This window comes from Silene latifolia, chromosome X, assembly GCF_048544455.1.
Source record: "Silene latifolia isolate original U9 population chromosome X, ASM4854445v1, whole genome shotgun sequence".
Taxonomy (NCBI): Eukaryota; Viridiplantae; Streptophyta; class Magnoliopsida; order Caryophyllales; family Caryophyllaceae; genus Silene; species Silene latifolia.
The window spans coordinates 124,029,120-124,039,755 of NC_133537.1; the positions used below are offsets into that span (position 1 = coordinate 124,029,120).

The window sequence follows — 10,636 nt, forward strand, 5'->3', positions numbered from 1 at the left end:
ATAGTCACTATTTATGTCATTTTTATACTAAAAATTCATAAATCGTGCAAAATGAATCGTGTTCATCTCAAATTTTACACACAGTGAGTAAAAAGTGTATGTGACAACATATTCAAATTTCATGGCCTTTTTCGAAGTTTAACTATTTTTAAACCATTTTACCTCCATTTATTCCATTTTTATCACATAAAAATTATAAATCATGCAAAATAAATCAAATTTATACGAAATTTTACATACAATAAGTAAAATATGAATGTGAGGTCATATAAAAATTTGAAGGTCATAAATTAAGTTTAACTATTTTTAGCATTTTAAATACCATTTTATACATTAAAATGTAATAAAATCACTAAAAATCAATAAAATGAGCAATAAAATACCATAAATCATTAAAATGACCTAAATAAATTTTAGGACCAGAATATACAACATGAAAAAAAATTTGTGACTTTATAATATAATCACAAAATATCTAGTTTTATATGTTATACATTTAACTCGGAAAAACTATAAACCGATTATGCATGCAACGATCCAAGCTCTGATACCACTTGAAAGGGATTCAAAATCCTCTAATTAAACTTGTTTAATTATAGATCTACATTACTCATTGATTTAGATAATGATCTAGTGCATGCATAACATAAATTAAAGAGAAAAGTAAGAACAATGTTCCTTACATCGTAGAAAAACGGTTGTAGGGCACAAGTGAGGACTCCTTCCTACACTTGTTCTTGAGCTACAAGTTTATGGATGATCCTCCAAAATCCCAAAGTAGAGATTCTTCTCTCGATTGCACCAAGACTATCCCTTAAATCTAATAATATATTAACTAGATATAATTATTAGAAAACCTTAAAATTTAATCTAACATTATTTCTTATTACTACTTTAGTAATCTAATATTAGATCTTTGAACAATTATAATTCTAAAACTAATTTTAGAGAGAAGGGAGAATAAGAGAGAGGTTGTCTAAAAAATGTAAGAATGAATAATATAAGAATAAGAACAATTCTTATTCTTATGGTGGGGGGTGGAAAACCGGTGGGAGGGAGTGTTCTAAGGACCCAATGCATGCCCTTCAACTTTTTAGAATTGTTGTTCTCAAAATGAACTAGGGTGTAGTCTAGCTTAGATGGTAATCATTGTGCTTTTAACAATTAAAAAATAATTAACCATTTTATCCTAATTACCTCTAAAAAACCGGTGCCCCTTTGTAAAATGGAATCCATTTTTTTTTTGTCAATTGTCATTTTGTCATAAAATGTGTAACATGTAACATGTTAATTAATTATTAATGCATATTTAACAATTAAATATCATTACATATATTAATTTAACTATATATAACAATTGACTAGTAATTCATAATCACAAGTATATAAAATGGGTTATGTTGATATAATCTACAACATATTGTAATTATAATTAACCAATCATTCTTAATTTAATTGTTTCATAGACAATGTTTTAGTAATATAACATTTTAATTACTAAAATGAATCTTATTTAATCGAATTACAATAAGATATATATATATATATATATATATATATATATATATATATATATATATATTCTTACTCACATATATAAATTGTTCAATTTTAAGGAATTAATTAATCTGTATCAATATACAATTAATTAATTAATCTATTAATCGAATCGTCCTTTTGGTGTGACCTTAAGGGATCAACTGATCACCACCGTCAAACGACAGTAATGTCAAACTCTAGTCAGCCAATCATTACCGATTAATGTTGATCAATTGACGTATATAAAAATGAATCATCCCTTTACGTATTCTTATTATGAGTTTCAATAATGTGATCGCACTATTGTTGAGAACACATACTCTAACAAAATATTACCTGTCCTTTGACATGCATCACAAGAACGGATAAAACTAGTAGCATCCTTCAAGATAGTTGGCCAAAAGAATCCCGACTGCATCAGCTTTGCAAAAGTCCTAGATGGACCATGATGACCACCATAAGAAGAAGAGTAACAGTGAGAGAGAATGGCATGTACCTTACCCTCTGGAATACACCGTCTATAAATACCGTCTGCGCACTCCTGGCATAAATATGGATCATCCCAGAAATACCGCTTCACATCGTGCATAAATCTCTTCTTCTGCTGATAAGATAAGTCAGGAAGAAGAATACCTCCAACCAAATAATTGGCATAACCTGCAAACCACGGAGTGCCCGTAGTAATAGCAAGAAGATGGTCATCTGAAAAAGAATCATCAATGGACAATAGATCTTTTCCCGCAAATCTCAGACGAGACAAATGATCTACAACAACATTCTATGCACCCGACTTATCGCGAATTTTCAAATCAAATTCTTGTAATAATAAAATCCAACGAATAAGTCGCGGTTTATCTTCTTTCTTAGACAAAAGATACTTCAATGCTGCATGGTCAGTATGAACAATCACCTTAGAGCCCACAAGATAAGCTCTAAACTTGTCTAAAGAATAGACAATTGCAAGAAGCTCCTTCTCCGTAGTAGCATAGTTGATTTGTGATGAGTCATAATTATATACATATTTATGCCTCCCCTTAGTTACTTTTGATACGGTTTTCGTGCTAGTTTAGATTAATTACATACTTTTTATGCTAGAATGCCGATACTTCCGTTATTCGGTGTTTAATGCAGGAATGATGCATTTGTGGAGCAAAGGAATGAAATGAGCACCACGGAGTGGCCATGAAGGAATACACGGAGCATGGCACGAAAATCTAGAAGAATAAAGGAAGAGAAGTGAAGAAGACAACACGAAGAAAAGAGCTGAAACAGGGAGAGTCCTCGATCAAGCCCAAGCAGGCTCGATCAACTGAGAAATGTACTCGACCAAGTACACTCAGACTCGATCGAGTACACTTTAGTTTCAGGGTTTTTTCCGCAATTTTCTTAAGTCGGTTATATTTTACTATAAATACCCAATTCATACCCTATGTTATTTTTTTGTCTTATTTTACCTAGTTACGCTACTTTACGATAAATCCTCTCTAAAAACTCTTAGTTTAGATTATTGTTCTTACTTTCGGATCTAAGCATTCCTCTATTACAGTATTATTGTTAATCTTTCTTCTATTATTAATCATTCATTTACTGTTCATCTTTTGTGCTTTTAATTATGTCTTATATAATTATTATTATTATTGTTATTACCGTTAGTATGCGTAGCTAATTTCATAATCTAGGGTGAAAGGGGATCTAGGTTGTTAAAAAAGGGTTCATTAATAAATTGATTGTTAAATTGCTCTTGATTGTTGTTCAATTGTTGTCTTACATCCAATTAATTAATTACTGATCAGAATTGGTTAATTAGTCTTGCAAACTAGGATTTCACCGACCAGGTTAAGACTAGTATAGGCCACGATAATTGAATTAGACTGACTTAATAATAGCAATCGCATGTTAAGCTTAGATCTAAAAAGACATATTAGAATTGACCGATCGTATGACATGCAACAATATAAATTGCTCAATCAATGAATTAAATCTCACCCTTAGATGACTACCTAGTGAACCAGATCCCTAGACCTTTTAAATTATATTTGAGTTCACCCTTATTTTATATTGCCTTTAGTTGTTAGAAATTAAACAAACAAACCCTTCAAGAAATTGGTTACCTTTGAGACAAACTTAAATTTTAGCAAATAGAATAATTAACTAGCCTCCCTACGGATTCAATCTTTCTTACTGCTAGCTACTAGTTAGTTGAGAATAGGATTTATTTTGATAGGCCAACGACTGAAAATAGCCTCATCAAATTTGGCGTCGTTGCCGGGGAGACGACAATTTTTCTGTTTGTTTTTGTTTTTGTTTTTTGTCTTTTGTCTCAGGGAGCATCTATTCCTTGTGACAGATTGATATTTTTCTTGTTGTTTTCATGTATGCCCAGGTCTGACAGGTCGGAGATTGTACCTTTTGATCCCGAGCCAGAGAAGACTTTTCACTATAGACGAAAATTTCAAAGAGAAGTAAGTCAAGTGGAAGACTTGAGTACACTTGACTACGAGCGGTTTACTTTCGCAGAAGATTTGTCCTTTGAAGAGGACACATTAGTTTCTGCACCCGTTATCTCTACAACATTAAAGATGCCGACCCTGGCAAATCATTCCGAACCCACCATTGATTCTATTCCTAAAGGCTTTCAGCTCATTACCACTGATAAAGGAACATTTGAGATTAAACTGTCTTACATAAGCCTGGTAGAGAGAAATTTATTTGGAGAAAAACCTGGTGAGGACCCTGCCAAGCATATGGAGAAATTTGTCACATATTGATGTTCTATTCCTTTGACTACTGGGGTGACTCAAGATCAAGTCAAACAGACTCTTTTTCCTTTCTCTCTAAGATGATGCAGTAGAATGGCTACGTGACTTGGATATGGAGACCGAAGCAATCACTAGCTGGAATTCACTAGCTCTTGTATTCTACAAGAGATATTTCCCCCCACAGAAGACAAATAATCTAAGGAGCCAGATTACGAGTTTTAAACAAGGTCCTAATGAAGACCTTAATGAAGCATGGATTCGCTTTAAAAGATTGGTTCGTTCAATCCCTCACCGTGGCTTCGAGAAGTGGTTCCTTTGCAACCAGTTTTACAACGGGTTGTATGATGATCATCGATCTTTACTTGATTCTTCATCTAATGGGAGATTAAAGGATAATACCAATGATGATACTGCATGGAAGATGATTAATCAGATAGCCACCCATACTTCTAAGTATGATAACCCCAGAGGTAGTACAAGAGGAGGTGGCTCAGATAGTGTTGTTGCGGCACAGCTGGAGGCCTTAACTGCTCAAATAGGTGAATTGAAGACTACTCAATCTTTGGGTAATAAGCAAGAGATGGTTCATATGGTTCAACAAGAAGTGTCTTGTGAGAGATGTGGAATTGATGGTCATACTGCGGCCAAGTGTATGAGTACAATTGAACAAGTTCATGCTTTTCAGTCTTTCAAGCAAGGTACTCCCTATTCTAACTTCTTCCCTGAAAGGAGTCTGAATGCATATGCTCAAGCTCCGCAACAAAATGCTTATATTATTCCCCAGAATCATGATAATCAACCACAAGGGAACTTTAGTAGGCAAAATCAAGGAGGCTTTCAACAGATGCAACCTCCTCCTCAAGCTCCAAGTAATGACATGGCCGAGATGAAAGCTTTATTTCAACAAAGTTTATTAATTCAACAAAAGCAGACGACTCAAATTTCTGAACTTATTGCTCATAATAAGATGCTAGACACCCAAGTTACTCAAATGACGGCTCAAAATTCTTCAAAACAGCCCAACAATCTTCCTCCTCAAGGTAAACAAGCACATGAACAAGTTAATGCTATTTCACTGAGGAGCGGTACTTCTTATCAAAGTCCGGATGTGCCCATTGATGAAGCTGAGATCCCTTATATGCATCCTAAGGGATTGGGTAATCTTGAGTTGAGTTATGAATAGAAATAATTAAGCAAAGATAAAACACGGGATAAGCAAAAAGGCGTAAAAGCGAGAACAGCTATGTGTGCTCGATCGAGCCCAACCAGGATTGATCGAGTACACACCCCATAATTTGAATTTTCTCGTGTTTCAGCTACGGTATTGGAAGAAAATAGGATCCTCGATGGAGTTACCCCTAGGCTCGATCGAGTACACCCTATAATTAACAACGGTGCTTCGAAAAATACTTCTAAAGCAAAAGAAGCCGAGCCAATTAAAATTCAACTACCTTTTCCACACCGATTGCAGAAGTCTAAACTTGAACAACAGTTCGGGAGGTTCATAGAGGTAGTGAAGAATCTTCAAGTAAGTGTGCCATTTACTGAATTGCTCACTCAAGTGCCGACGCATGCTAAATTCTTGAAAGAGATCTTGTCCAAGAAGCGGTCTTTTGATGAAGTTGAGACGGTAGCATTCACTCAGGAGTGCGCAACCGCATTGCAAGCTAACACACCACCAAAGCTAAAGGATCCAGGGAGTTTTTATATTCCTTGTCATATTGGTAGTATAGCTATAGATAAAGCCCTTTGCGATTTAGCGGCTAGTGTTAGTGTCATGCCGTATTCTATATGCAAAAAGTTAAATATGGGTCAACTCCATGTTACTAGCATGACCTTACAAATGGCTGACAGATCTTTAAAGAGGTCATTAGGTCTCTTAGAGGATGTGCCAGTGAGAGTAGGGAAGTATTTTATTCCAGTTGATTTTATTGTTATGGATATGGCTGAAGACTACCAAGTACCCATCATTCTTGGTAGACCATTCCTTCACACTGCAGGAGCACTCATAGATGTTAGGGATGGTAGTCTGACACTAAGGGTTGTGAATGACACTATTAAATTTGTTCTTGATAACGCTTTAAAGCGTCCCCATTCAGTAGCTCCATGTTATATGCTTAATATTGATGTTCCACCTATTCATGATTCCTTTACTGTGTGTTCTGACAGGAATCAGTCGGACGCCCCTGCTGCTGTGTCAGGACCATGGAGCAAAGAGGTGGATGAGATAGAAAAGTTGATTTATGGAGATGAGCCTCATCCTGAGCCAGTTTATAACTTTGATGAAAATGTTGATATAGAAACTGAATTGGATGCCTTGGAAGCCTTGAAAGCCGAGATTTTCAGAGAGGAGCCCGTCAAAGTTTTTGTTGAAGTTCCTATGATGGATGAAGAGCCTTATCTCTTTCCTCATAATGATGACTTGAAGAGTGATGAGCATACTTGCTCGTATTTTATATTAGACTTTGAGTTTGATGAGCCAGAACTTTATTCATTGCTTATTTTCTTTTCGTGGACTATTTATTGGTGCTACTTGATGCGGTCGTTTCTACACCAAAAATAAAATACCTAAGTTACTGCTAACAGAAGTCAGCGGCAAGTAGGGTCGATCTCCACAGGGAGGCGGTGTACTATCTATTTGTCTATTTATCTGTCTAATGTCACTAATGGGGGTTTGAAAGTGATATTCTAACTAAAAGCTAAAGCGAGGGAAATAAATAAGAGAAATTAACGGCAAGAGAGAAGGGAGTATGCTAGGAGTCGGTCCACCGTGGCAGCTATCAGATCTTATATTATCGAGAATACTAAGGCGATTAGACTATTGATAAGAAGAGCTATGGTCGTCACCTTTCGGTCCTTAAACCGCCCTAGAGCGTAAACAGCTTAACTTTCGCCCTCACTGCTATACCCTATTGTAATTAAGCAAGCCTTCCCTTCCAATCTTTCGATCTAGGTTGGGGTTAACTAAATTTATGGTCTCCTGCATGCATTCATTCGACCGGATAACAGTTAAATTGCCTAATACAATTCCTATCGCAAGACTAATCTATTTAATACAATTAAAGCATCGCTACCACGGCTTCCCTAATCCTAACATACTAGGGGAATTAGCTATGCATGGAATAAATAAATACAATAAATAAATAGGGAGAGGGAATAATAAACATTAAATAAAAAGAGAGAAAAGAGAGAAGAAATTACTGAAATTAAGGATCCGGAAATAAGAACAGAGTAACAGTAATCAGCAATGTAGCAAAAGTGTCAGAGAGAAGGAACGAAGTAAAATTGTGTGTGTCTACAATGACAAACTGACTTCCTATTTATAAGAAAATAGGATTAGGATTAAACCTAATGACGGAATTAGACCTAAAAAGCCCAGCCCGAAGCAAAAATCCACTCGATCGACTAACTAAAGCACTCGATCGAGTGATATTCCTTAGCGTTCCTCTCGATCGAGAACAATTCCTCTCGATCAAGAATAGGTAGCTCTCGATCGAGCAAATTGGCTCTCGATCGAATAGAAGTAGTTCTCGATCGAGCACTTCTCAGCGCGTAATTCGCCGCGCACTGAACTTCAAACGGCTGCCATTTCTTCGTTACTTGGACAAATAAGGCGTGGTTGGTGGCGTTGGAAAGCTAAGAGGATAAGCTTTCACCTCCAACTGGAATCACCTTAATAACTGTTGCAGAACTCGAGATATGGCTCTTACAAACAGAAACTAGCAAATTGAAGCACTCTCTTGGCTCGCCTAACTTCCTTACTCCAATGCGCATCTCAAAATAGCACTTTCCAAGCTCCGACTCAACTCATCTCCTAAATGCATGCGTAGGGACATGTTTTAGGCTTGAATCTACTACTTTATGGTCCATTCCTGCAATTAAGACAAAATACACCAAAGTAGCATATTCGGGGCATTTCGTAGCATAAAACCACGATAAAAGCATAAAGATACGCGCATAAATTAGGCTAAAAAGACTATATAAAATGCACGTATCAAATCTCCCCAAACCAAACCTTTACTCGTCCCCGAGTAAACTAAAATGCAACTAAAGGAACGGAAAAAGATAACTCAGAGCTAGCTACAAATGCCCACTTAAGCCAATTTAATGCAAGCAAACTAACACTTATAGCAGACAGTCAAATGCAAACGAGTTATAGGATGTTTATAAATAAAGCTGAACCGTCGACCTTGCAAGACCTTTAATAATGGACTCTCACGGGTCACTCTTCTCTCATGAAGCAAAGGGCAAGCATAAATATGTAAGAGAGGAAGAAAAATAGTCGCTCACCTAGACTACGACCCACATAAACATGCATGCAACTAATATGATAGACAATTCTAGCTACCGTTCATACATTCCAACCAAACAAGGTCCGTCACAGCCGAGGGCTTACAAAGATATGGTAAAGTGAGGCAATGGGTAAGAAAGGCAAAACATGTTATGGGAATGTGGAGGTATAGGTGATCAAGCTAGTACCTAAACAGAACCATATATCAACATCCGATTCTTAAGCAATTATGGGATTAAGCACATGCCCTTCATTTGGCATAAAATCTCACCAAACCAAACTAGAAACACTCCTCAAATTATGTAAGATAGAACATAGGAGTAGAAACCGTCTCATCAACATCTTCTTTTTTTTCGATTTTTTTTTTCTTTCTATATTTTTTTCATTTTTCTCGGTTTCTTTTCATTTTTTTTCATTTTCTTTTTTTTTTTTTTTTCAACTTCTTTTTTTTTTCTTTTTTCATCACGTTTTTTTTCTTTTCATCATCCTCCCTTTCTTCATAGATTACCAACTCCGATTCAATCGAATATGCGCCAATATTTGATACAATGAAATATATACCGCAAAAACAATCTAAACTAGCTTGACAAGGCAGGCTAAATTTGGATGTAGCTAAGGGTCAACTGGCAAATTTGGCTAATGTGGAGTTAAATGGGTAAAAATGAAAGAAAGGGAATTTGTAAGCGCCTCCCTGCGTGTGACACCAACCACTAACCCGAATGTATGACGGCAAAAAGCAATTGAATCTCATGTACGTGCAAATTGATGAACATGTTATGCAAGGAGTATACTACTCACAATCCTACATGAAACTGGTCATAAATGACACCAGTTTATAAGGCTCTAAATCTTAGAAATTATAAGTAGGTTGCCAAAATTTCAGGTCAAGTCTATTCGTTCAGCTAAATTAAACATTAACTCGTAGATATGCAAAAGACAAAGCTAAAAAGATAATAGTTCAATGCAGGGCTTAAGCAAAAGACAATTGCAGAGCAATATCATCATGGAAATCTACCGTTCCGACTCAACCTATAAACGAAAAAATTTTTTTTTTGAATTTTAACAATTTTTCAGTTTTTTATTGAATTTTTTTGAATTTTAACGAAAATAAACAACAATGCAAACATAAACTTAAACGTGATAACTGAAATGCAATAAAAACAAAATGCAGACACAGATATGGATGCATAACCTCCCCAAACCAAACCGTACAATGCCCCCATTGTACCAAAACATGGAAAGGAAACGCAAACTAAAAGAAGAAGAGAGAGTAAGTGCGGAAAACTTACAAGATAGCGCGAAATAAGGGGACCTCCCCAAACCGACCATGAACATGGGAGGTTGCTAAAGGCCCGGAAAACCGTCTCAGGGAGCTAATCCAAGTCAATAGCACTCGATCAAGAGGAATAGTAGCTGATCGAGTTAACTGGGCATTCAAAAACTGCTCGATCGAAAGGTAACTAGGTCGATCGAGTGGTTCTCCTTTTGCAGGTGATCGATCGAGTAGAGGAAATGCTCGATCGAATGGATTTGGCAGCAAAAGTGCTCGATCGAGTACAACAAGTACTCGATCGAGTGATCCGCAGCGTATTCTGCGCATAATGCAATGAAAAACAGCCCCAACCGACAAAAACAAGCACACCGAGATAGTCTATGGTATAAAACCAATTATTACAACTCGAAATTAAACTAAAAAAACAAAATAAAATCGTAGGGTTGCCTCCGGGTAGCGCTAGCTTGATCAGTCCCAGCTCGACCTTCTTTTTCTTCGAGCCACTATAATTAGTTACAATCAAAGCAACTCAAAGCGCGCAGACAACTTTGTCAAATAGGCTGCGCATGTGCTACACAACAAAGATAAGTAGCACCAAAGTGGAATACGAAATAGGAAATAAAATTATGTAAGCATTTAAGTCTAACAAATTTCCTATGTGAGCTCCTAAATTTATCCACAAAATAAAGGAGCGCGGGAGCAATTGTCAATATATGGGGGTTCCGATTGATTAACGGTTTTGAGATGATAAGGACGGTGAAAATTCTTTAAATT

At 36.2% G+C, this 10,636-nt stretch overlaps 1 non-coding gene across 1 annotated transcript; it reads right to left on the reverse strand.

Moving 5' to 3' along the window:
* Positions 1–4,491: 4,491 nt before the first annotated feature.
* Positions 4,492–4,598, reverse strand: LOC141625658 (small nucleolar RNA R71). The gene has a single exon (XR_012535426.1). It is a non-coding gene; the product is annotated as a small nucleolar RNA R71 (small nucleolar RNA).
* Between the last annotated feature and the right edge of the window lie 6,038 nt (positions 4,599–10,636).